Here is a 27,806-nt window from a genome sequence, read left to right as displayed (position 1 = left end):
GACACATTGTTACTTGATTCATATCATCAATTTAAAAGGCTAGAAAAAAAAACAGTAGGATATTTTCCCAATCAATTTTGTTCTTTTGCTTTTGACAAACTTATTTTTTTTCTCCCCAGCATCTCTAATGGAATTTGAAATTAACACAGCTCAGTCTCATGCAATTCTTCATTTGGGCACTGGCATGATGGATTATATGAAACACGGGACAATAAATTCATAAATACCTGCTCCCACGAGTGATACAGCTCTTGGGTTGGCATTTGTTCATTAAGCCAGTAGAAACATAAATTTTGTGTAGATCCTATAGTGGGCTTTGTGCTCTGAGATTTATTAAGTACATTCCTCAACAATAGAGCTGTAGAATTTTTTTAAAGTGGTTTACAAGACTCAAAAAAAATCCCCTTCAGACCATATCACTTTTAAAGGTAGATCACATTTTGTGCTAAAAAGCTACTTGATTGTCTTATTATTAAAAGATACAAATATTTCTTCATTTCGCTATACTTTTGAAACAGGTTCTTTTCATCCAGAAAAGAACAACACACCAGACATTCCATTCAACTAGAATTCTCTCAAAATTGGAATTAGACAAATGTAACATGAGACCTTAAGTCCATGCTCCACGCATTGCATAGTTACAGCAATAAAACACTGTATAGACACAAAACTTTAAGAGTTTGTACCTGTGGCATCTATAACCTGGCCTATCTTTTTTTACAATTCAGCATTTGGAGGTTGTATGACATGAAATCCCAACTGAACATTGCATTATCTTTACTTTCTAGACTAGCAAGGCATGCTTGCAACAACTCGCATTAGACAGAAAACTAGAAGTTGTATACAGATTAGAACTAAAAACATGGAGGGAGGTGTTATATTCCATTCCTCAGCCTGCTATTCTCATTCTGCCAAACCCTCTCTTGCAATTCAGCAACGGGGAGCACTGAAAATGGAAGTAGGAACCCATCAAGTCCACATACAGTGCCCAGCGGTTATATGCCAAGTCCAAGAGAACAGCTTTTAGTACCTGGAAAAGGAGCATCAGAGAGACGGAAAAGAGCTACCACAAAGAGTGACAGCACAGTAGAGAAAGCAGCAAGAGAGGTTTCTGAAGACACAATACAGGTTAGAAACTGAGGCTGAAGTGTGGGGGGGGGAAATAACAGAATCTTTTACTTTTGCTTCTGTTAGAATTTAAAAATTATAGGCGTTATTCAAGTGGCCACTGGGAGCACAAAGGAGATGGTAGTCTGTAAACAGGAAATAAAGGCTGTATTGCCTAGACCCACCATGGCGCCCTGGGTCTCTAATCCCTATAGAGTGCTAATAGTGCAAATGAATAAAGATCCCGGTGCATCCTTCAGACTCACTCCCTGCAAAGAGATATGCAGTTTTGAAAACCTGGAGGATTAGAGAGGAAGAATATCTTTCACTTTTGTCACCTCTTCCCCTTTCCTTCCATCTCAGTGTTATCCTTTACTTTTCCAATTCCTCTATCCTTTTCCTTCCCAACATGTTCTCCCTCTGGCACTTGGGTATTGCAGAAAGGTCTTTGCCGGAAATGCGTAGTGCATCAGATGAGCAAATGACTTTTCCAATGTCCTAATCCATTCTCCAAATTATGGCTTGAGCAACAATATAAGGTCCAGCCAAAACCTTTTCTCCAAGTTTGTCTGCTCCTACAGTTTGCAGTGCAAAACTCCTATTCCATTGTTACTTTTTTACCTCAAACACCAGCAAAGGGGGGAGAAAAGGAGAATACTTCAAAGTGGACTCCCTAGCTGACCCCTGGCTCCACACAACACTGTCACTTGTTTCAAAGGGGCAGTGCCACACGGAGCCCGGGGTCAGTCCCCAACTGATCCCAGGGTACACGTGGCACTGCTGCTTTGAAATGCTGTAAGGAGCCCAACACCAGGCTCCTCGCAGTATTTCAAAGTGGCAGCGCCACCCTATCGACTAATCGACTAGTCAATGCAAAAATGCATTGACTATTTGATTAGTCAATTACATGCTACTTAATATCGTTAATTCAGTATGGACTGTCTATCCCACCATACATAATTATTTCCTAGTTTTTTCTGTTTGCTCTTCTTCTGCTGGACTTTGCTTTGTGGTTCCCCTTTGCCTTTTTCCAGGGTCCCTGCACAATGATTTTAGAAAATGAAACTGAGAAGGTTCTAATTAATTTCAAACCAGTGGCTGAATGCACCTAGTTTATTTATCAAGTCTCCCTCCCTCAGTGTACCTTCTCTAACGCCACTGAGAGGCTGGCACATCATTCAGGATATAGATGAGCAGTCATGATGGCAGTTAAAGATACTGGATCAGTGAGCATGTTGCACTCACCCCCTCAGTACCCAGACAAGATAAGCTAATGAACCAATCAGCAGATCAAATACAGTGATGATTCCTGGTCACATGCCACCTGAGGCACATTGTGCATATGCTAATAAATCAACTAGAAGAAGGGCTGAAGGTGAGCAGAAGTAACTTCACTGCAAAATTTAAGATCCAAAATAATTATATTAAAGTACAGCAGTCATAGACATTACCTTGCTAAAATGCACAGCTGCCAACTCTTAATACTTTATTACAAGTCTCACAATAGTTAGCATTTTTCTTAAGCCCCAGCTCCTGGAGTCATGGGCTGTTATGTAACTATCAGCTTTTTTGGGGGGAGGGACTTTCTAAGCCTCATGGTATCAGGAAAAAAAACCTCGAAATCGTGAACCCTTAAGAAGGTCAAAAATGAGAAGGCAAATAAAAAGAACCCCACATTTATATTTTTAACTGCATGATTTTTTTGCAATGTTTTTGAGAGCCCAATTGACGATTTTTTAAATCCTTAAGGTTGGCATTACTGAAAAATGGCACCTTTTTACCTTAACAAATCTGCTCTCTATTTGTATTCAGAATCGTATCTGCTGACTGCAGTGATTGATGGTATGTCTGCCCTGCAACAGAAGTGTGACTGCAGCATATGTAGGCATACCCAAAACTAGCTTTAATCCAGCTAGCATGAGTACTAATAACCATGAAACCATGGCAGCAGGGACTTCAACACTGGCTGCCTACCTTAAGTACCCAGTGTTCCAGGCAGGCTTGTACTGCCTCTGCTAATGTTCATCCTGCCACAACTTCATTTCTATTGCTACTTGTGGTAGCTAGTTTAAAAGCAGCTCTGGTGTGACTACTTACGCTGCAGTAACGCCTCTGATTGCAGTATAGACATAGCCCAATGTAAATGTTTGCAAATGCTTTACTCCTACAAAAACAAGAAAGCTATGAAAGCAGGTTCCATCATTATCAGACTTTCACATCATAGAGAGAACTGCTAACCAAGACCTCATTCCCATAGCCGGGCTTCGCCCACAGAGAACTCACTGCAGATTAGGGGGGGAGGTCTACAATTCAGCTTCAGAATTTTTATTTCTGTTTAAGATGTTCAAGAGACAAGAAAAGCACAGCTCAGCTTTCAGATATCATGCTGGGTGTCTTTTTGCATGTATTTGTTTCTTATTTTTTAAACTTTTTTTCCCCACTTCTAGGCAGAACAAATTTGAAATGGAAGCCATTAGGAGAAAAACATGAACTCATTCCCATTTTACAATTGCTTTTCAGCATATACCTGAACTTTGAGCAGTTTAGCCTGAATACATGCCCAGATTTAAAAGTTATAAATAATTACACTTTAAGACAAGTGTGTTTGACAATAAGCATCTCCTGGATTTTCCAGGCAGAGCCCAAGTTTCAAACAGCCCGTGTTTGCTATGCAGCAGCAAGTCTTGCATTACTTCAAATATGGTGATGTCATGCACCTCTGAAGAAATACCACAAACTCCTGACCTCAAGACTTGGTAACCAAGGTCTCCAACTTGCAAATACTTATGCACATTCTTAACTTTACTACTGTGAGCAAGGCTATTGATTTCTGTGCCATGAGTCACAGTAATGTTAAACTCTGGTCATCTGAAGAAGTGGGCTGTGCCCACGAAAGCTCATGATACAATCTACATGTTTTGTTAATCCAGTGTTTCTCAAACTATGGGCCGCGGGGAAAAAAATACTGGGCCTCCGCGTGGCTGCCGGGAGGAGAGCAGGGCAGGCTGGGAGGAGGTATGTGTTGGGGGGCGAAACCGGCCACTGGGAAGCAGGGTTGGGGCAGTGGGGCTGTCCGGGGGAGATGGGCGGGGACAGGCTGTGCAGGCGGTCAGTGGAAGCAGGGCTGGACGGGGGGGCTGGACGGGGGAGATCGGGAGGAGGATGACGGAAGAACCAGCCTCCAGAAGAAGGGCTGGACGGGGGCAGCAGGGCTGGCCAGGGGAGATCGGGAGGAGAAGTGGGGGAGAAGCAGTTGGCTGGGAGGGGGTGGGAGGAAGCGGGGCTGGGAGGGGGTGTTGTCGGGGGGGAGTGGGGCTGGCAGCGGGAGATCAGTGAGGAGCGGGGGGGAACCTGCCGCCGGAAGCAGGGCTAGATGGGGGCAGCAGAGCTGCTCAGGGAAGATTGGGAGGAAAAGCCGGGGGGCGGGGAACGAATCGGCCAGCAGGAAGCGGGACTGACCCAGGCACACGAGTGAGTCTTGCCCCAGGGATTCCATTTTGCCCCTCCATACCCTCCATCAAGTAGTTGCAAACTTCCTTGCTGGTAGACAAACTCACACAGCGTTAGCACATCTACCAGCCAGGCAGTTTGCAGCTACGGACTGATACACCTAATTATAATAAAACTTGCCTAATTAGGCATTTTCTCAATTTGTTTTCCAGACAGAACCCTCAAATACCAGACTGTCCAGTACAAAACCAGACACCTAGCAACCCTACCCCTCCTTGTACCCTCCCTTCTAACCAGATACCCTACCCCCAAACTGTTCCTGCTCCCGCCTCCTGGAGGGCCCGTGCGGCACCGGGTCCCCAAAACCCTGGCTTAGGCTGAGCACAGGATACAGCTGGGTGAAACGCTGAAAATTTATTCATTTTTAATTTTTTTTATATGCATTTATATTTTTGGCTGCAAAAAACAGTACTGAAAAAAAACCCGGTTCCAACTAAAGTAAAAAGTTTGGGAAACCCTGGTCTAGCCAGCTTTCTAGCAAAGTTACAGTCCATTTATCCAATTCCTGTTCCCTTAACTTGCTGGCAAGAATATTGTGGGTGATCATATCAAAAGCTTTGCTAAAGCTTTGCTAAAGCTGGCACTGGGGGCTTTGGGAGGACCAGAAACAACATATTTAAATATTCATCATTTGATTAATGAATATGCAAATGAATGTTACCAGTCCTCCAAAAGCTCGTGAATGGATTTACTGGTCCCCGTGTCAAAAAGTTTGGGTACCCCTGTGTTAGTCTATAAAGTGCTACCAGACTGTTTGTTGTTTTTTAAGTGTATCCTGTACAGACTAACTCAGCTACCCCCTGAAGCTGTTAAACACCTGGTAAGGGTTTACAAGGTGGGGAGCTACAGGAAGAGAAATTACTTTTTATTGTTATGTGAGTACTGCCAGCTCTTGTGATTATGAATCTTGTGATTTTTCTTTCTTAAAGCCCCAGCTCTTGGGATCAGGTTATTCTAAAAGAATCTCATTCTTTACTTAAAAATCATTATCCTAACCTGCATGGTCACAGAGAAAAGCTTGAAAGAATGATTCCTAAGAGCTGAAAAACAAAAGCTAAAGAAAAAATGTTTATTATTTTTAAAATCTCAGCATTTTTAAGCACCTCTCATAATTTTGGGTGCCTGAGTCGTGATTTTTTTAATCTTGCAGTTTAGTTTTGTAGTTGGCTATGCTGATACTTTTATAGATTATAGATCAATAGCTACTGAGGGAGTTCAAGCAGGTTTAAATTTTTTCCTCTTTTTAAACAAAGGTTTCCAGTTCACTTTTGAAAGACAGCAGTTTCTAACTAGCTAGAGCAAATTCACACTACCAGATAGGCAGCTAGAGTATCCAGGTTTTGACCAGAAAATCTGGTAAAAAAGAGGACCTAATGGTGTCTGTTCAGATCTACTGCGGGGGATGCACTAAGTTATCACCCTCACCAACCCCTACTCAGTCAGTGCCACCTCCTACCTGCGTAGGCTAGGGGCAGATTCCAGTGCCAGCCACCTCCCAACCTACTGAAGGAGGGAGAAGAATAGCAGGGAGTAACAAAAGGAAGGGGGGGAGGAAATAGGGAACAGGGGGCAGGACCTCAGAGGGACAGAGCAGAGACAGCTTCAAGGGGAAGGGAGGTTCTGGCCTTCCTGCTGGAGTGTCCTGTTTTGAAAATATTACAAAGTTGGCTACCTTATAGGAAGCAAAATTTACAATTGCCACCAATCTGCCGTGCTACTCTAACCAACATGTAATATTTCACACTTCCATGTTCAAGAGGAGCTACAGCAGCACTATGAAGTTATGTGGAGAAAATATTAGCCTTTATATTTTATTTCTCCCTAAATCCAATACTGGCTTCACTTCATTGAGCCTCTGTAGTTTCTCTGGCACGTGGAAACAGCAACTATTTAAAAGAGCAAATAAAATCCAAACAACTTCTCAGACCTCCATTGGAGAGGGACCTTACAGCAGAGATAAAAATATTAATATTTTGGCTTTGTTGGAATCACTGAGACTTACACAGATAACATTCAGAAGCAAAAATATGAACCATCAAAATATGCCAGGCGATACCCATTATTTTAGAGCCCAATACTGCTAAACCTGCCAAGGTTAGAAACTCTTGGCAGGGCAGAGCAAATGTTTTTGAATCCAGTAACCTTTTCCAAGGCCTAGGTTGGAACAACGATAAAAGAGAAAATCTTTCTATCCTTAGATCTGATATCTGGGGACTGAGCTCAGATTTAGCTTAAATCAGAGTAGTTCAGATTTTGTTGTATTGCTTCTAAACTCAACAATGTATATACATTAGATAACTATGATATCACAATTAATGGAAATCTCATAGCACTGGATTCAGCTTTGTATTGTGTGTGCTTTCATGACCCCGAAAGAAGACCCAGCACCATTTAAACTAACACCATATTCCTTATTTTACAGAAGGCAAATAAACGAGAACATTGATTGAAATGTACATAAAAGACAACTCTTTCCAGACAATCTATCCATCAGACAAAGCCCTAAAGACCCTGACTACAGAATGCAACAACAACAAAAAAATCTTACCCGTCTTCCTTTTGCTATTGGTCCCCTCTGAACATTTGGTTCAATGGAAAGAACCTTAATTAACTCCCTTCTCCCCACATGCCCACACACATTGTCCTGCATAATTCCCCCTGTATTTGCACTTCATCTACTATCCTCAGTGAGTTCACCTGTAATGCAGAAAAAACACTGTCCTATGAATTTTCTACTTTAACAGAGTTGCTATGGCAACTCCTGTAATTCAGAACTTGAGCAACATTTCCAAAAGGTGATACTGGGAGGGACAAGTTAGTACCCGGTTTTATGGAATTCAAACATGCATACTTAAATCAGGAAGGATTACTCTTGCAATTCATTTTCGTTAAGGAAATATTTGAAGCTACTCTGGCTGCTGTTTGAACCAATACTCAGACATGACAATGCCAGACTAGTTGATAGGATATTCCCAATGGACAGTCAGAGGATCAGATGGGCCTTTGGGGGACTGAAAAATAAGCAGTGTTTCAATTACTGGGCAAAAGGTCCAAATAAAAGAGCTATAGAAGGTCTTTTCCTCTTTGGTTTGACTTTCCAAAACCTTCACAATTAGGATTTAGCACAGTTTTCAGTGAAACAAAAACACTCTTGTTTACCAGTTTGCTGCCAGACAAGAAGAATGGGGAAGTATAGTCTTGGCGTGTAGGGAATGCTCTGGGACGAAATTTTCTTCCTGGCTGTATCACAAGGCCTGATGGGCAACCTTGGTCAAGTCACAATCTTTCTGCATTAGTTCCCTAATTGTAAAATGGGAATAATACTACTTCCTTTTTCCTACTGTTTGTCTATTTAGATAGAACCGCCTTTGCCCAAAAGAACTTCCAATGTCTTTGTAGAGTGCCCAGCACAACAGGGCCCAGATCTCAGTTGGGACTTTTAGAAACTATTGTAATCCAGTCCATACATAAAAAAATGTTATTTGGAAACAAATTGTCCAGTTACACGGAGATGAAAAGGACAGCCCAGAGAATAAGTTGGAAGTACAAGAATTTTACCTATAGAAAAAGCAAAGATACATATAAAGTAATTATTGAAAGTAATAATTGGTGCAGATTTATATCAGTGAAAGTGAAATCAGAATGATTTCTGATTCAACTAACTTCTTAAAGAGAAAAAAGTTTTATCTTTTGTATTATTCTTTCAACACTAATTCTAACCTTTCCAAGGACATTTTACAAATATCCCATTAAAGGAAAACGGCAAGGTAATTTACAAGGTATTTTGATCTTTACAACTAACCTTTACAACTAAATACATATAACAGTAAATCACTATTGAACTTTCTTCTAAAGTGGTTTAATATCACAAAGAATATTAGCAATCCAATAGAAAAACGACACCTTGACAGCTTGATGATAGAGTGTGTAACAAGAATATCTAGAATTTTAATGTTTTAACAGACAAGCATTTTGGAAGGAATATAGATCCCCATGCTTTAGGGCTTAAGCCAAAGTCTAAGGAATGGGTAGTGAAAAGCTTTCCCTGTAAATAGGTAATCCCATACCTGCCTGCTGCATGGTTTCTTGCACCTGCCTTTGAAAGAGAAGGCTTACTCATGTTGTGCAGTAACTAAGGTTCTTTGAGATGAGTGTTCCTGTGGGTGAATCACTCCAGGTGGTGGTGTGTCCCTGCACCTTCGTTCAGACAGTTTTACAGCAGTGTCCATACCAGTTGCACACATGTGATACATGCTTGCACGCAAATGGCGATTGAAGTCTTGTGCATGTAACCCAAACTCCTCAGTTCCTTCTCTGCCACAGAGTCTGGACCCAGTGCCAAAGTAGGGTGGGGAGGAAGGCGAGTAGTGGAGCACCAGGACACTCATCTCAAAGAACCAAAGTTACTGCACAAGGTGAGTAACCTTCCCTTCTCTGAGAGATATTTTCCTGGAGGAACTCCACTTCAGGGGACTATAAAGCACTGCCCTCTTAGGATGGTAGGGGCTTCAGAGTTGGTAAAATGACTGTGGATAGTACTGCTCAGCAAAGCTGAATAGCTGCTTCAGGATCTTGCATGACTGCATAATGTTTGGCAAAGCTGTGTTTGGAGGCCCAGGTGGCAGCTTTGCATATGTCTATCAAGGGAAAGTTTTTTTAAGGATGCTGTAGATATTGACACAGACCTGACTGACTACACCCCGATCGCTGCTGAAGATTGGGTGCCTTTGAATTGGTAGCATGGGCCAATGCATCCAGATATCCAAATGAATCCCTGTTCTCCACTGCTAGTATTATTGTTGTTAAAGTGACATCTTGAATATTTGCTTCCTCATGAACTTGTTTAGTCACCTGAGGTTGTGGATGGGTTGTCATCCCATGCTTTTCTTTTGCATTAAAAAATAGTGAAAGTAAAACTCTTTCCCCCATATTGTACAGGCACATGATTTACTGCTCCCAATTGGAGAAGATGATCTACCTCTTAGCATAGCAAGTGTTCATGAGAGAGGTCCTTGAAAGAGGAGAGGGAAGAGAGGTGGGTGGGAGGTATAGATAGGAAAGGAATGGCATAGTCCGACTGGATAACTGCAGGGTCCATTTTTGTCCATGGTAATAGCTGATCAAAGGGTTTAGAAAGGAAGCAAACAGTTTCCAAAAATGGGATGGTTAATATACCTGCTGGAACAAGACAGAGGTTTTCCAGACTCTCCACCACGCTTTTAAATTTGCTTTTTGGAAGAAGGCTAAGATGCTACTGGTGGTGGAGGATGTTGTTGTGATCTCTGACATTGCTACTGTTGCTGCTCATAAGGCCTTTGATGTTGCTATGTGTATGCTGGGCAACAAGGGCATTGATAAGGTTGATACCTCTATTGCCTCCTTCTGGTAGGTACCAAGAAACTTATCGGTAGCCCATGAATCCTGCATGGTGTACAGTACATCTTTGGTTCTGGCTGAGAACAGTTTTTCTCCACTGAAAGAGAGATCAGCTTTGGTGTTTTGTATCTCCATTGGGAAGGAGGAAGAACTGAATCACGAGGCTCGATGCATGGCCATGGCCCTAACGGTGGACTTAGTGGGCATGTCAGCAGCAACCAGGCAGGCCTGTAAGACCAAGAGTGAGATCACCTGCCCTTAAAAGAAAAGAACTTTGAATTATTCTGTACTTTCCTCAGGAATTTCATTAATAAAGTCCATGAATTTACCACAACCCCTGTGGTTGCCTGTGGCAAGTTGGGATGTGAAGGTTTAACTGGTAAGCCTCACCCTTAGCTGGTGAGGCTTACCACTTAAGGTTAACCAGTGGGGGCTGGAACAGCTCCCTGCCTGCCACAGGCTGCTCTAGCACTGTGAGAGGGCCGCTGCAGAAAGGGGCTGCTCCAAGCAGACCACCTGAGCAGCCCCTGGGGGACCACAGGCAGGGGCTACTCTGGCTGGGCTGGAGCAGGCCCTGCCTGCAGCATAGGGGGTGGGGGAGGAGGAGGGAGAAAATACTCTTCACCCACCCTTTTCTGGTTAACTAGTTAAATAATATGGTTAACCGATTAGCCAATTAAAAATGGGATTCTACATTCCTAATGGCAGGTAGTACTGCGTAACTTCCCACTCAGAATTGCCATGCAGGCAAAGAGTGTATTTTCCAGCCAAATAGGTGTAGTCTTCTTACCTACCAGAGGGTGTAGACCAAAAATGCTGCAGTTTATTCCTCTGATTAGCCCTGTTCACTACCAATAAGTTGGGCGCTGTGTGAGTACAGAGGAATTCAGATCCTTTGGAAGGAACTTAATATTTTCTGTCTGCCCTTTTACATATTGGGGGAATGGTGGCTGGGGTCTGCCACTCCCTCTTGCCAGGTTCCATGATAGCCCTATTGATCGGGAGTGCTATCATGGAGGAGGAAGATGTGTGTAAGACACTGGTGAACTCATGCTCAATTTCCGGCACTTCCTCCAGATTAATCTTAAGCTCATTAGCCACTCTTGTCTTTTGAATAAGTCCTAGAAAGGGTAAAATTATCTGTAGTGGCTGGTGGAGGCATAATATTATTTGCGATTAATAGGATGTTAGAAGCACGATAGTCTGAGAGTGGACTGCACCAATGAGACTGTTTTGGTCAGCGACTGTTTTTAGTTAATAGGCTGTCTGCAAGATGAGGATGCTGGCCACTGTTTTGCCACTTTTTTGACCCTGGAGGATCCTGGCAGTGAACTCTGCAGAGAAGAGGTTCTCCCGGCTGGAGGCTGGCCTGAGGGGCTTTTCCATGAGGATAAGTTTGAGCCTCAGAGGTGCCTGTATTTGCATGTCCTGGCCTTCAATGTATTACAGTGGGCACATTTCTGGGGATTGTGGGATTCCCGCAAGCAAGGGACACACAGAATGTCCATCCAAAATTGGGATCCCCTCCCTGCATGTTGCACATAATTTAAAACCCAGTGACTGAGGCTTTTTTTTTTTAACTAGTACTAGCTAAACTACAAGAGAGAAAGGTTTTTTTGGTTTTTTTGTTTTGTTTTTTTAAACAAAACCAGGAGACATAAGTACAACTAAAAAGGGTCTGAATAAAGTAACCTAAACTAGCCTAATTTACTAATTTATATAAGCGGTCTATTTGAAAAACAAAATTTTGAACGCAACTGCTGAGACCCGTTCTCAGGCTGGGGATGGCAGAGAAGAAACTGAGGAGCCAGGGTCACACATGCGATGTTTCAGCTACCAACAGGGTGCGCATGAAACCTGTACGGACACTGCTGTAAAATTGTGTGTGAGACGGTGCAAGGATGCACCAACATCTGGAGTGGAACACCCAGAGGGACATCTCTGGAAGAACAACATCTGATAAGTGGCTTCCCTCTGATAAACAACACTGCACTAGAAAGACAATCTGACTGATTCAGTGTGGCAATTCATATGCTCTCATGTGTACCAGCAGGACTAAGGGAATATAGATTTTATTTGAATCCATAACAAATCTTTTTCTTTTTTAAATTGTTATTCTGTTAATGGCAGCATCCCACACATGTAGCCTTAGCAATAAATCTCATTCCTCAGCTGCAGCACCTTCTGTTATTCTAATATTGAGCTTCCAGCACAGGTCTGCCAAAACACATCTCAAGTTACAGCATCTGCTGTCCCAGGCTTGGATCTCTCCTGCACAGCCACAAAACAGCTGCACAATTAGCATGATGGTTTGAGTATACACATTACCTACCAAACTAATTTTCATTTGGGCTTAAGTTACAGCAAATCTATAGTACACTTCAGACACGTTTTCCTGGATTGTAGTAAGTATGCAGGTCACTCTATCCTACCCATACAGTGCAATGGGCATCTATTCAGAGGTAACAGCTGTGCCATACCATGGAAAGACACGTTTGCTACATACCACTGATTGTTGTGCCAGTTCTTGATAACATCACTCCATATAACTGATGGCTATGGAACAACTTCTTAAAAGCAGCATCTCTATCAAGTAATATAGATACCTTTAAAAAGTTACAGTGCAAAGCTGTCCTCTGAACTCTAAAACCTGTTTTAAAATAAAATAAATCATTACCATTGTACCAGATACTGAGAAAATGATTTTTGTAAAGCCAGTTTACATAAGAACCACATAAAAACACAGGTTTTTTTTTTACTTGCTCTGCAACTAACCATCCTCAGACCTTTGCTGAGATCACTTACAGTATATCTACATATCAAAATAACATAGTCCACATCTAAATGGCAAGCAGTTATTCTGACATAATGTTGAAATAATGGCAAACTGGAGGACTTCTTACTCTGGCTCCTGTAACCCTCATTTCACGAGGAGTAAGGGCACTCTTCCTCTGACTTCCCTATGTCGGACTTTCTGCTGCGTAGACAGCGCCAAAAGCCAAAATAAGCTATTGCAACTTAGGCTATGCAACGGACATATCTGAACTTGCGTAGCTTATTTCAGCTTTAGCCCTGCTGTGTAGATGTGCCCTTAGTGATTCCTATGTGCAAATAAAGGAAATAAACAAAAATGTGTGTCATGTTAAATTATATCTCCAGTAGTCGTTTTTGCCAGGGAGAGTAGAAAGTGGTGAAAGAGTCAAGTGAGAGGAGGAAAAAGGCTGTCAGCAAAGAAAATTATATGTTCAGCCATCAAGAGGGGGTTATATAAAAGAACATAAAAATAGTGTCAATTACACATTATAGCAGAATCTCAGAGTTATGAACACCTCAGAAATGGAAGTTGTTAACTCTGAAATGTTCATAATTAAGTCTAAACAAAATCTTATGGCTGTTCTTTCGAAAGTTTACAACTGAAAATTGACTTAATATAGTTTTGAAACTTTGCTATGCAGAAGAAAAATGTTGCTTTCCTCTTTTTAGTAATTAAAGTTCAATACAGCACTGTACTGTATTTGCTTCTTTTTTTGTGTCTGCTGCTGCCTGATTGTATTCTTTTGCTTCCAAATGAGGCATGTGGTTGACTGTCCAGTTAGTAACTCCAGTGTTCATAATTCTAAGTTTCTACTGTACTGCCACTTTCTACGGTGCTCCGGTCAATTTCATATCCTTGACCTGTTCAGCTAATATTCAGTACTGATGAAGAACTATATAGCAGTTGGCAGCTGATCATTTTCATTTAAGAAATCCCACCCCAACTGCCCTAATTAGTTACTTAAAATGTATATGCAAATTGCAAGCCCATTTCTGAATTTGCAGGTTTGCCAACTATCACCATTTTACCGTAAGTCACACAGTATTTGGTGTTTTTCTTAAAGCTCCACATACCTGAATTAAGAAAATTTGTACAAATGCTGTTTTTCATTCAACTGGGGTGGGGTGTTACTCAGTTCCTGAGCAACCAGCTAGTGTGGACTGCAAATCATACATCTCTAAATCTATTGGATGGGATTTTATTTGGCTCTGTGTGTTTATTTTAAACTGTACACCTATGTTTACAGCCTATATTAAGGAAGTTGTTACCTAATAGCTGCATTTACTTGGGGTTATTTTTACTTTTCATGTTATCATCACCTCCTTTTAATACCTGAAAGTTGATGAAGAAAAGGTCAGAGAACACAGAAGCAAGTTTCGTATTCTCTGCTGAGCACAATATTGGAGAAAAAAATGCAACTTGCAAAGCGATAAACAGTAACTCATTTTCACTCCGTTAACTTCGGTGGCAGGAGTGGAGTATACAGACTAACTTTCCTTATTACATGTCACTCAGGTATTTGAGGCCTGATACTGGCAGCAAATACATGGGAGCCAGTTATCTGTTCTACAGTTTGAGGTTTCTACAAATGCCTTACCGGAAGGAGATTGATTTTACAGAAATGCAGAGCCATGGGGAAGGGTAGGCACTAGATTCATATTTTATGAGTCATGATTGGGGTTCAATCTTGAGACCATAAGCAAGTCATCAAGTGCACCCACTCATTGCTGGAAAATTGAAATAAATTGCAATCAGTGATGACCCAATACATTAATTGGGGCAATGAGGGAAAGACATATTTAAGATCAATGATCTAAGTGTCCTACCCTTTACCACTTTCTGTAATAGCGCTTTGCTTGTGCTGAAAATAGCAGTGGAATTCATACCAACCAAAGCATGGTGTTCCATGCACATGCTCAGTCACGTGGCTTCACCAACAAGAGAAACAAAGGAACAAGACTGTCTTTTCCAGAACTTAAACAAAAATATTCAGTAAATGTCGCTGATGCCATTTAGCCCTGATCCTGCAAACAGTTAAGCATGTGTGTACCTTTCTTATGTAACTACTCATATGAGTAAAATTATGCATATGCATATGCTCAAGTGTTTGCAGAATGAGAGGTTTAGAGACAGTTTAAGTATTATGCAGAGGCCAAAATTTGCTCTGCCCTAAAGTAAAAGGCCAGAAGAACCACCATTTTTACAGATTCTTCATCATTTTTGTGATATCTTTATAAATAAATAGGTGTTATAGTGGAAGCTGCAATTGGATATATTTTCCCCAGGAAGAGTTCCTGTCTTTTGACATAGATTACAACTGGAACAGTATTTCTGGGAAGTTTAACTGTGTGATAATCACTTGAAAACTAACCAAAGGAAAAAAAATTACCTTTCAGCAACTTGATTTTCCTTATTTTCTCTTGCATACAAATAGCAAAAGTATTTTAATTGGATTTTATATCGGACTTCCAAAATGACACCCTCCTCCTTGATTTTTAAATTTTTTTTTTATTTCATTTAAAGAACCTTTAAAAAGTAATCTACACTACTTTGCAATGAGATGTAATGATGCCAATTTTGTCTAAGTGACACTGCAGTCTTCTTGTAACCACAGAGAGAACACTTTTCAAAGGCACAGGAACATACTTCGTATTGAAAGGCAAGGGGAGTTAGGCAGCTACGTGGCATCTATAGCTTTAAATATCTCCCCTGAATGAAACACAAAAAACCCAATGACAATAGTTTAGGAATTAAATTCCAAAACTCTATGATTGAATTAGAAAAGTATCACTTAAAAAAAAACAAAAAAAACCTCTCCCTTTGCATATTGTAAGTTTCATTTTCAGACATTTTCTCCCTAAATAATCTTCATACCCCAACCAGTTTTGGAGTTTCATTACCAGAAGGCAAGGGTTCTGTCTTTGCCCTTAACACAAAAATAATACTATGAAAAAACCAGTTTACTAAATATATATGTATATAACATGCAAGGCCTATTTATACACACGAACACACACACTGTTTTCTGACTGTTGTTGCTAAATACAGGCAGTCCCCGACTTACGCGGATCCAACTTATGTCGGATCCGCAGTTACGAACAGGGCTGCCCCGGAGTACATGGACTGCGGGACCTTGCGGTCCCGCCGCCCGTGTACTCCGGGCGAGAAAAGCTGCTCCGCGTCTCCCTGGAAGAGAGGAAGACGCGGAGCAAAGCTGCTGCCCGAGCCCCCCCCCCCCCCCCCCGCGGCTTTGCAAAGCCTCGGGGAAGCCGGTAGCGGGACAGCCCAGATGCCCCGCGGCTGTCCCGCTGCCGGCGTCCTCAGAGGCTTTGCTCCCCGTCTCTCGGTCCGCCGCCCGCGTCTTCCTGGTCTGCTGGGGGAGGGGGGGGGCGCGCAGCTAGTACGCCCCCCCCCCCCGCCCGCCCAGCAGACCAGGCTTTTCTCTGGACGCCTGTGGCAGAGCAGCTGGGGCACTGCCGGTTGGCCCCGCAGCGCCGCTCTGGGCGCTACTGGACCAACCCAGTAGCACCCCAGCTGCTCTGGTCCTGATTCAGCCGCTGCTGGTCAGTTTCAGCAGCGGCTGAGTCAGGACGCCTGGGGCAGAGCAGATGAGGTGCTGCTGGGTTGGTCCAGTAGCGCCGAGGAGCGGCGCTACTGCAGCAACCCAGCAGCACCCCAGCTGCTCTGCCCCAGGCGTCCTGATTTAGCCGCTGCTGAAACTGACCAGCGCTGACTACAGGAAGCCCGAGGCAGAGTTGCTCTGCCTCGGGCTTCCTGGAATCAGCTGCTGATCAGTTTCAGCAGCAGCTGACTTGGGGACGCTTGGGGTTCTTAAGTTGATTCTGTATGTAAGTCAGAACTGGCGGTCAGTTTCAGCAGTAGCTGAATCTGGACGCCAGTTCCGACTTACATACAGATTCAACTTAAGAACAAACCTACAGTCCCTATCTTGTACGTAACCCGGGGACTGCACAAAACACATTGTTAGAAGGCTCACATTACTTAAAGGGCTCCTAAACGCTGAAGCTAGAGCCCTGCAAATCTGTGAGTATCTGCTTTATATCCCCAATTTCCACATCTGTGGCTCATTTTTGCAGATTCAGATGCAGATGTGGATACAAAATTTTGTAGATGCGCAGGGCTCTAACTGTAGCAACCTTCTCTCAAAACATCCCTGTGAGACAGGAAAGGGAAAGAAAGATACCGTAGAATAGCTGCTTGATCCCCAATAGCTAATACCCTAAGTCAACATTCATTTCTGACATTCTGAAGACCAGTATCAGAACTACATAATATTCTTTTTGACTCTCTCCCGCTTATGCTTATCTAGAAAAGGCTGGGGTTTGTGGGGGCTTTTGGGGGGGGGGTTCTATTGTAATTTGAGTTTGACGACAACAAACTAACACGGTCAGTTAAAGGTAAAACCACTACAGGCAGTCCCCGGGTTACGTACAAGATAGGGACTGTAGGTTTGTTCTTAAGTTGAATTTGTATGTAAGTCGGAACTGGTACATATTGTAGGGGAAACTCTAGCCAAACATTTCTCCAGAGCTCAGTTTTATTTTCCCACACCTCACTTCCCTCAGTCCTTTATTCTCAAGCTGAGGGGTCTGCTGAGAAAAGCCGCTCCGCGTCTCCCTGATCTGCTGGGGGGAAGCAGCTAGTGCGGGGTTGCCTCACCCTGTTTGTAAGTAGGGATCCGATGTAAGTCAGATCCATGTAACCCGGAGACTGCCTGTATAAGGAACAAAATGTGTTTCCTGGAGTAAACATTGATAGAGTGCTTCTATACTAGCATAATACAAACATGTTAACACAAATTAACTGGCAGTTAATTAATACAAGTGACAACTTGACCAAAACCTCTAGTCTAGACAAGACCTAGTAGAAGTATAAAAGTGTCAGGAAGGCATGACCAGCCACAGAAAATGACTCTTCTTTGTATCTCACTATAAATGTTGGCAGTCCTCCACTCATATATTTTTCAGAAGAAATATTTTAGATGAGAATTTCTTACTTGTTCTTTCCATTGCTTTCGAATTTTATGTTGTAGCTCAAACTAAACAAAAAATTTGCTGACCCCATCTACATCCATCCTAAAGATGTAACTCTGTAAAGAAATGGTGGAACCATCATAAAACAGGAGCTCAAAACTCAAATGCCTTATTCCCATCACAAAAACCACTCAGTAAAATGACACTAAGATAATGTTAGACCATTTATGATAGCATTTAATTTTGCACGGTATAACTTACTGAAGACACTCTGATGGTTTCCTGCTCTACAGAGCAAAGTAAAATCTAAAGTTAATAAAAAAGAATTGTAATGCATGAAAGCCTAAATTACCATCGGCAGACAAGGATATTTGATAGGGATATTGGATAATTTTGTTTTCTGACACACTCATCCAGTTTTATATACTGTGTACATAAATAACTTGTGCTGGAAGTAGTTGTGGTAAACAGCGTCTTTAGTGCATGCACAGACAAAAGTTTCTACAGATGTGTTTTGGTCTAAAGTGATAAAGATGCCAGTTTAAAGGAAGGAATACAGAAAGAAGATATTATTTATGGTTCAATATAATGGGGGGATTAGGATAGAAGTATGACTCATCCATTAAACAGGTTTTGCTAGAAGACTGCCTCACAGCCCAAAAATTAAATTTGAGATTGGATTTTAAAAAAACAGCCTATAAAAATGTGTCTTTGGTTTAACACAGGACAAATGTCTCACTGCAGCTAAGTCAGCCGGGGGGAAGAGGGAGGGAAAGAGATCAGGATAAGAAACCTGAAAATATAGCTCTAGGAGTTCAAGGAAGGCCTTTTTCAAGCTATACAAAAAGTATCATGAAAACTTATAACCCTCAGGTCCTAAACTGGCAAGGTAGGCTTTGCAAAATCTCTAATCTTAGCGAAGTTTACTTAGTTTAAACTTCTAATTTTCTTGAAGTTCCTATCTATTGCACAATACAGATTGTTTTATTTAAAATAATCTTTGTTTATGGACTGTTAGTGGTGGGACTTGACAAATGCATTCTCCTATTCATCAGGTGTGGGTATGGAACTTTGCCTGGAAAACAGAATAGTATATTTGCACTTTCTGCAGAATTCTATGCTTTCATTTAACAAAAGAATCAGATCAAATATTTGCAAAAGCATCCTCCTGAACATGGTCTCATGCAAGTCTGTTCTTGTGAGGCTGCAGATGGAGGTAACCCAAAACAACAGAACAGGCTAACCTGACTGCTAGAAGGGTAGTTTAACTACTTCAAATCCAGTAAATTCTCAGAGCTTCCAGAAGGTGACAATCTCCCTATTTACCTCAGTAATTCTTCTCTCTGCTTGGAGCACTGGTAGAGAGAATAAGATAAACCCTTGGGTTAATGAGTGAGCTAGCAGGATGATTCATCAAGAGATGATTACTGGGACAGGCACTTTGGCCCACTGCAATGAGGAAGAAAATGAATGTCAACATCAACACCAAAGTAAGAGCTAGGAGAGGTAAAATGTATCTGGCCTAGAATATTCTGTCAAAGGTTGTACACAAAGGTATCCAGCTCCCAAAAGCTTCTGCAGCCACATGAGGAAAAATCAAAGGATCACAATGAGTAAGTAACATTCATGGTGACAACTCATTTCTTCTGTGAGGACATCACTGTTAATTGTTGCACTGCAGTTAAACTCTAGAAATCTCCCGCACGGAGGTGGAAAATTGTGTCCCTTCAACACTATCCTGTGTCATCCTGTTCTATCTTTAAATACCACTTACTGCTTAAAATCAGTGTTATTCCTGCTCATGTTGTAATAAGCTTAGCAAGGTACTATCTACACAGATAATGCCTTTCATTCCCTTTTGACTGACCAAAGGAGAAGAGACTTGACTATCATCCAAAGACTGTGTCCCCCAGACACCACTTTCTATGCAGGTACAAACAACTTACATGTCACTGCTGACGTATCAGGATGCTACCCTCTGATGTCGTCAGGTTATCACCCTCTTAGATACCACCCATCACCCTATACCTCGTGGTTTGATTAGATCATCTCTATCTATCAGGCTGTCATTTTAGACCCTTTCCTGAACCTGGGCCTGTGTCTGTGAGGAGTGGGTATCAAGGTCTTTAATAATGAGCTAGTGGTACCATGTGCTTTCCACATATGACAAGTACCAATTATTGTTCTGCAGTAGATATCTAGCACCAATTAGTGTTTTGCACTCTCAGCCCTGTTTGTGCCAAGTTCTGTGAGCAGGGGCCTGCCTCTTGCTCACAGCTGAGCTTTGCTTTGCTTTGTGTTAGCCATGTTTTGTCTGTTGTTAGCTAGGCCTCAGGCTAGGCCTATGCTACATGGGTTTAAGATTTAGGCCTTCATCTTATTACAGGGGGCGGCTTAATACACTCCAGGCAGCACTGAATACTAGCTGCCCCAACACTGCCCCTTCCAGGAGCATGAAAATGAGCTCGCCCCCACCTTGCATAGGGGCCTGGCAGGTCTCTGAGCCCTCCTGCTCAGCACATTTCAGTAATGATCTGTGACTCATGCCTGTCAGCAGGAAACACTCTCCCTGACAGAGTTGCCAAGTCTCTCGAATCTAGCACACCTCTCCCCTACTTTCCTACTAAACAGAGTTTATCTTGCCCCATCTGCAGTCTTTAGGGATAATGCTTTATCTCTACCAGGGCCTTTGCAAACTCTGCCTTTATCTACAGAACACAATTCTGTCAGCCATACTTCCAGTATGAACAAGAAATGCTGCAGAGGGACTTGTTAGTTGTTATTTTCCCTACTGGAACCTTCCCCACAAAGTTTCTTCCCATACTGGGGTACTAGCCAGGATCTAGCTGGGACCTGTCTTTTGATTTAGCAATATGGAACAGCCAAGTGATCACGATGCCCTGGACACCTATTTCCAACTCCATGTTGAGAGCCTCTATACTATGGAAAGGCTACTAAGTGAAGGAATGCCATGGACAAGCTCCTCCAGGGCATGGAAAGCAAAGATGGGGGGAGAAGGACGAGAGGCAATAAGGAAATGGGAGGGCAGGGAAGGAAAGGAAAATGTGATGGAAACTGCCCTTTAATGATGGGGAGAGAAAATGAAGGGGAAAGGGCAAAGCTCCAGAAGAAGTTTACCAGGGAGAAGAGATGAAAACACTTCTGTAGGGTAAAGGAAAACAATCACACGGGAAAAGAAAAATGGAAGAAGTGGAAGAATCTATTAGAAAAACACTAACGGGGGAAGTGAAAATGAGGGCCACCGTTGGTCTATTTAATAGGGGTATATAGATTTTTGAAGTAATAGCTTCTGCAAGTAGGATGTTCTTTGTGATAATTGCACAGCAACAGAATCAGCATGATCATTGACCTGCTTGATTAAAGGGACATCATTAACTTAATCATGTATTATAAACAAATTTATGTAGGTTCTTAATCAGCTTTAGATTCTTTTATAGTGAGTATTTAAAAAATATATTGTGTGTGTCTCCAACTATATGTGGTTTGGTTTTTGTCCTTCATTGTCCAACCTACGAGAACACAAGAATTCACCTTTACTTTCATGTTCTTATGGCTGCAACATTTGCATTTCAGATACTTCACGGTAGTATTACTTTGTTTTGTTTTCCTCTATACTAATAAACCCAACAACATGACAATTTTTACACATCTGCAAAAACAAGTGTTTACGACATTTACGTTCAAGGTCATATTTAAGCTGACATTTTCCCATTAACAAGTGAAGCAGACAAGACATGAAGAAGTGTCCTATCTATTTCCCCTGGAATAAATTTGACTATCATCTGTGGTTTCTAGACTGTGGAAAGGCACAAACATTAACCACACTTTGCTCTTTGCTTGCCTGCATGCCATGTTAATATCTACAGGCTGACACATGGGGAGGGAGTGGAACTGACTAATGGGAACAAAACTTATCTCCTGCTCTACAGGAAAAAAATAAGTGAAATACATCCCCAACAAATTAAGCCCTTAGAAACTAAGGGGCTGAGATTTAAAGGTGGGAGATTCAAAGGCACCTGGGAGAGTAAGGAGCACAAATCCTGCTTTCAACAGGACTCATGCTTTTTAAGCCATTCAGACCCTGTCTTCATTGGCCCCCCGCCCTCCCAAAAAAGGTGTGTTTTTACAGAGTGTTAACTAAGGTATATTAAAAACACAAGTAGTCCTGTGGCTCCTTAGATACTAACAAAAATATATGCATAATATCATGCGCTTTCGTGGGCAAAACCCACTTCTTCAGATGAGATCGCCTGAAGAGGGTTTTGCCACAGGACTGACTACTCATTGTTTTTTTAAAGTGGTTTTTAAAGTTACAAACTAAAATGGCTACCCATCTGAGCCTTTTAAGGCATACTAGTTATTAGGAATGTCAACAAGCGTAGGCTTATCAATAAATCTTGTCGATGCCACACATTTCTACCCCCTCCCCGCCCCCACTGTATCAGAAGCAGCAAGGAGGTGGGGGGGAAGCAGGAACCAGAACTGGAGGAAGCCAGAACTGGCTTCACAGTGCCAACTGCCCCAGCCCTGCACTGCTGCCTCTGTCAGAAGCAGCAGCGGTGGGAGAGAGGGGAGGCTGCCGCGAAGCTCAAACTCCCCACAGACAGAGGCTGCTATGCATCTTACAGAACGGCTTCTGTCCGGGGCAAACCTGGGCTCACTGCAGACAGAGGCTGGTACCCAACAGCAGCCCCTGTCCTCGGAGGGTCCAAATGCATTGGAGCGGCTTCTGTCCACAGGGAGCTCAGAGCCCCTGCAGACAGAGACGGCTGCCTGACCAGCCTCTGTCCGGGCTGCCATGGACAGAGGCTGCTTTGCAGCAGCCTCTCCACCCCCTTCCTCATAGCAGCCTCTGTCCACAAGGAGCTCAGACCCCCATGGACAGGGGGCTGCTGCCACCTAGCACTGCTGCCTCTGATTCAATAGTCCCCAGGGGCAGGGCTGGCAGCACTCTGGCCCCATTCCCAGGGGGGTCCCTACCACCCTGTGCTGCAGGCTCTGTATCAGAGGCAGCAGTGTGAGGCAGCAGGGAGCCAGTCTGCATGGAGCACTGATTTTTAAACTGGCTCCCCTCGCAAACTGGCTCCCGCCTGACACCCCTCAGTGCTGCCTCTGATACAGTGCCCTGGCTGCCGGCCTCTCCCCCGGGGTCTATTGAATAGATAAGAATTCGTGCGGTTACATAACTACTCAATTACCCGATAACTAGTAGGGATATTAGGTATCTCAATGTAAAACCCTAGTGGCTCTGTAGCTATTACCTTGATGTAGTTAGGCAAGGTCAAATGCAAGTAGAGGTTGTAATGTTCACCATGGCTGGCAACCTTGAGGCAAAAATTACCTGTGCTTCATCTCCCCAAAGATTATACATCAAGATAACTAATGTATGTTTGTTTTACAGAAAGAACTAACCAATCAACCCTTTTTTTGTTTTTAAAGCAGTGAAGGCATAGTCTTAGAGATTTTCAAAAACATCTAACACAGGAATTCTACAACAGGAGAACTGGTATCCTTCAACTAGAATTAACCAAGCTGTTGCACTCCCACCATACAAAGTAGAAATATAAAAGTACACATGTACTCACCTCTGCTTTCAGAAGAAAACTTTCACTCCTGTTTTAGGATCACACAAACTGCTCTGCAAGGAGCATCTTGCTGCCAAACGCAAATGATCCAGCCCTCAAGCAGAGTCTTATAAATCACCACATATAATAGTATGTATTTTAGCCCTCTCTAAATGGACTGAGTTCACAGTTTCGGGTTATTTCCATTGTGCCCCAAAAGAGTCTTTGGCTTAGTTATAGGTATTTCTTTTTTTAAACTTGCTGCTAGTAATAACACACTATGTAAGCACCACTAGATTAGCTCAGCAGCTCTTCCCCATGCTAACAAAGTATGCTGTATTCTGCCAGTTTATTTGGATTGTTTATTCTAATTAGCAGAAAGAGATACTCCATAGATATGCTAAAGTAAGAAAAAGGTTCTGGGTTAGAACAGTCCTGACCAAATAGAAGCTTATTATTCTAGCTGTATGTAAAAGTAAAGGATGTTTAGAGGAAGGCAGAGAAAGAATCAGATAATTAATTCAACACAGCTTTGGAAAGAAGAGATAAAATGTCCTCGTGCTGAAGACAGTGACGCCTAGAGTAAAGGTTGTGTGACGCCTTCCATTATAAGATCCTATTTACAGCCGGTTAGGAAAACTTTCCAAGTTGTAACCATTTATGAAATTTTTCATGCTGGATCCCCCTCTGTCAGGTGGAATTAAATACAAAAAAATACCAAAAATGGTTCAGACTTTTCACAGACCAGGTTACAGAAAAATGTTGTTTTCCCCACATTATGAAACTCTTTAAAAGAAAAACCTCTGTGCTTTCGTGCTCTAGAACAGGGACCTGAAATCTGGCAAATAGTGTGTAAAGCAGGGAAACCTTAGATTTATGAATACATCAAGAATGGAGATTATGGGTACCTCTGAATTGTCTGCAACTCTGAACAAAACAGTCAGAGATGTAGCCGTGTTAGTCTGATCTTGGTAAAACAAAAAAGCAGTCCTGTAGCACTTTAAAGATGAAAAAATAGTTTATTAGGTGATGAGCTTTCGTGGGGCGGGCCCACTTCTTCAGATCATATTCTGAAAGTGAATAGGCATGACAATTTTATAACAGAGGGATACAATGAAAGAAAGTAAAAAAATTACAAGCTGACAAATCAGCTACATAGAACAGAAGGTGGGAGTGAGGGGGGGGGGGAAGCGACAAGGAAGGAGGAAATTGCTTACTGTAACTGTCAATTAAGTGGCTAATCTGGGATCACCAGGAATATCAAAAGGTGGGGAGTCTGTTTTTGTAATGTGTAAGATAATCATAATCTAAATTAAGGCCCATTTGCAACATGTCAAATTTTAGCATAAATAAAAGTTCTGAGGTCTCCCTCTGTAATCTGGTGTTAAAGTCTCTTTGTTGTAAAAGGCATGTTGGCAGGCCTTTTAAGAGAATGACCAATTTGATTGAAAAGCTGGCTGACAGGTTTGTGTGTGTAGAGATTTCTGACGTCTGATCTGTGAGCATAAATTCTTTGGCGAAGTGACTGACCAGTTTGTCCAACATACATCACAGAGGGGCATTGTTGGCACATAATGGCATATATCACATTGCTGGACGTACAGGAATATGAGCCCTTGATCGTATAACGGACATGGTTAGGTCCAGTGATTGTGTCTCCAGAGTAAATATGTGGACAAAGCTGGCAAGAGGATTTGCTGACAAGGGAAAGTTCCAGGGTTAATTTTAGTGAGGTATGTCCTGTGGTTGTTAGTAAGAATCTTCCTGAGGTTAGGTGGTTGTCTATAGGAGAGTATAGATCTGTCACCCAGAGCTTCTCGGCGTGTAGCATCATGTTCCAGTATAGCAGGTTGTAGGTTATTGATAATGCGTTGGAGGGATTTGAGTTGGGGGCTATAGGTGATGACAAGTGGTGTTCTATTATTGATTTTCTTGGGCCTATCCAGAAGTAGCTGGTTTCTGGGTATTCGTCTATCCCTTTCAACCTGTTTTTTCACTTCCCCCGGTCAGTAATTGAGTTTTACAAGTGCTTAGTAGAGATCTTGGAGTTTTTGGTCTCTGTCAGCGGGACTGGAGCAGATGCAGTTGTATCTAAGGGGTTGACTATAGACGATGGATCGTATGGTGTGTCCTAGATGGAAGCTGGAGGCATGAAAGTAAGTGTAGCAGTCAGTGGGCTTCCTGTAGAGAGTGGTATTGATTTTGCCATCAATAATTTGTACCGTGGTGTCCAGGAAATGGATCTCTCATGTCAAATGGTCTAGGCTGAGACTGATGGTGGGGTGCAGGTTGTCAGAATCTCTGTGGAATTCGTTCAGCATTTCTAGACCATGGGTTCAAATGATAAAGATGTCACTGATGTAGTGTAAGTAAATGAGAAGTAATAGGGAACGAGAGTTGAGGAAATGTTGTTCTAAGTCAGCCGTAAAGATGTTAATGTACTGTGGGGCCATGCAGGTACCCATAGCTGTGCTGCTGATCTGGAGGTTTAAGTTGTCCCCAAACTGGAAATAATTGTGGGTAAGAACAAAGTTATATAGATCTGCCACCAGATTTGCCATGGTAACATCTGAGATAGTGTTTCTAATCACTTGGGGTACGTCTACACTACATGCCTCTGTCGGCAGAGGCATGTAGATTTGTTTATTAAGCAAAGGTAAATGAAGCCGCGATTTAAATGATCGCGCTTCATTTACATTTACATGGCTGCCGTGCTGAGCCGACAAACAGCTGATCAGCTGTTTGTCGGCTCGCCGCTAGTCTGGATGTTCCCCCTGTCGACATCAAAGCCCTTTGTCGGCAGCCCCGGTAAACCTCATTCCACGAGGAATAACGGGGCTGCCGACAAAGGGCTTTGATGTCGACAGGGGGAACGTCCAGACTAGCGGCACGCCGACAAACAGCTGATCAGCTGTTTGTCGGCTCAGCGCAGCAGCCATGTAAATATAAATGAAGCCGCGATCATTTAAATCGCGGCTTCATTTACCTTTGTCTACAACCCTAATCTACATGCCTCTGCCGACAGAGGCATGTAGTGTAGACACAGCCTTGTAGTCCATCTTCATGTGGAATATTGGTGTAGAGAGTTTCTACATCCATGGTGGCAAGGATGGTGTTATCAGGAAGGTTATTGAAGTTTTGTAACTTCCTCAGGAAGTCAGTGGTATCTTGGAGATAGCTAGGAGTGTTGGTAACATAGGGTTTGAGGAGGGAGTCTACGTAGCCAAATAATCTGGTAGTGAGTATGCCAATACCTGAAATGATGGGGCATCCGGGATTTCCAGGTTTATGGATTTTGGGAAGCAATAGAATAATCCTAGCCAGGGTTCAGAAGGTGTGTGAGAGAATTTTGGTCCCGAGTTGAGGCAAGGAGTTCCTTAAGTAGTTGGTGTAGTTTCTTTTGGTATTCTAAAGTGGGATCAGAGGACAGAGGTCTGTAAAATGTGGTGGTGGAGAGTTGTGTAGCTGCCTCCTGTTCATGTAATGGTTATTCATTCAAACGCCTACAACTGAACACTGATTTAACTCAGTACTGTACTGTTTTTGTTTTTCTCTCTGCTGCCACTTGATTGCATTCTTCCAATTCCAAATGAGATGTGTGATTGACTGATCAGTTCATAACTCTAGGTGTTCGTAACGCTCAGATTCTACTGTACCACCAAGAAAATCTAAATAAAATAGTTCATTTTTTGGTCAGCATGGCATTGATCTCTTTACACCAGATCTGCCACAGTTCCTCATGTCCCCATTTTCTGCTGTTGGCAGGGTTCCCTCACTAGACTTCATCTTCCATGATGCACTGTAATAGCTATTGAGTGCAGCACTGAAACATAGGAGTTACATGACGACAGTGCATCAAGAGAGACAGTCTGGCCAGAGAACCTAACCCATAGACGAGAATGGGAGATGAGGCACCTGGACAATAGCTCTCAAAAGGCACCATGGTAGTTAGAGATATAAATTAATGTCACACTGACCCAATGCAACACGTTTCAATTTGGGAAGCAAAAATGATGTTTTTTGACTGACATCAACATCATTTTTTCAGAACTGTGAAAGATTTTGATATTTTGACTTTTTGTCCCAATTTGAGATGAAAACAAATTTCAAAATATCAGAATTCCCTATGGGACATACATTCTGATCTTTTTAAAACATAATGCAAACATACAAGGGGACCAAATAAAAGTTATAAATTTAAAAACCTCAAACCTGGGATTTGTCAAATTGAAGATTGCGTGTGAAACTTTATTATTCTTTAAATGAAGCTTTTTGTATGTAATATATTTTAAGGTGTCTAGCAGTTTGGTACTGAAGCACCATTATCCTTATTGTTTCTGTGTTAGTGGGGGCAATTTTACTTGTTATAATTAATTTTTTGAGTTGTCAAGCAATTCAAAAATTGACTCCGAGGGCTTA

General features: G+C 42.3%; 1 protein-coding gene across 5 annotated transcripts in view; it reads right to left on the bottom strand.

Annotated features, from left to right (window-relative positions):
• Positions 1 to 27,806, bottom strand: part of LARGE1 (LARGE xylosyl- and glucuronyltransferase 1) — a 498,136-nt gene that overhangs the window by 366,423 nt on the left and 103,907 nt on the right. The gene's annotated exons all lie outside the window — the stretch shown is intronic.

This window comes from Pelodiscus sinensis, chromosome 1 (genome assembly GCF_049634645.1).
Source record: "Pelodiscus sinensis isolate JC-2024 chromosome 1, ASM4963464v1, whole genome shotgun sequence".
NCBI lineage: Eukaryota > Metazoa > Chordata > Testudines > Trionychidae > Pelodiscus > Pelodiscus sinensis.
The sequence above is the reverse complement of the archived record's forward strand: the minus strand, read 5'-3'. Positions and strand labels throughout refer to the sequence as shown.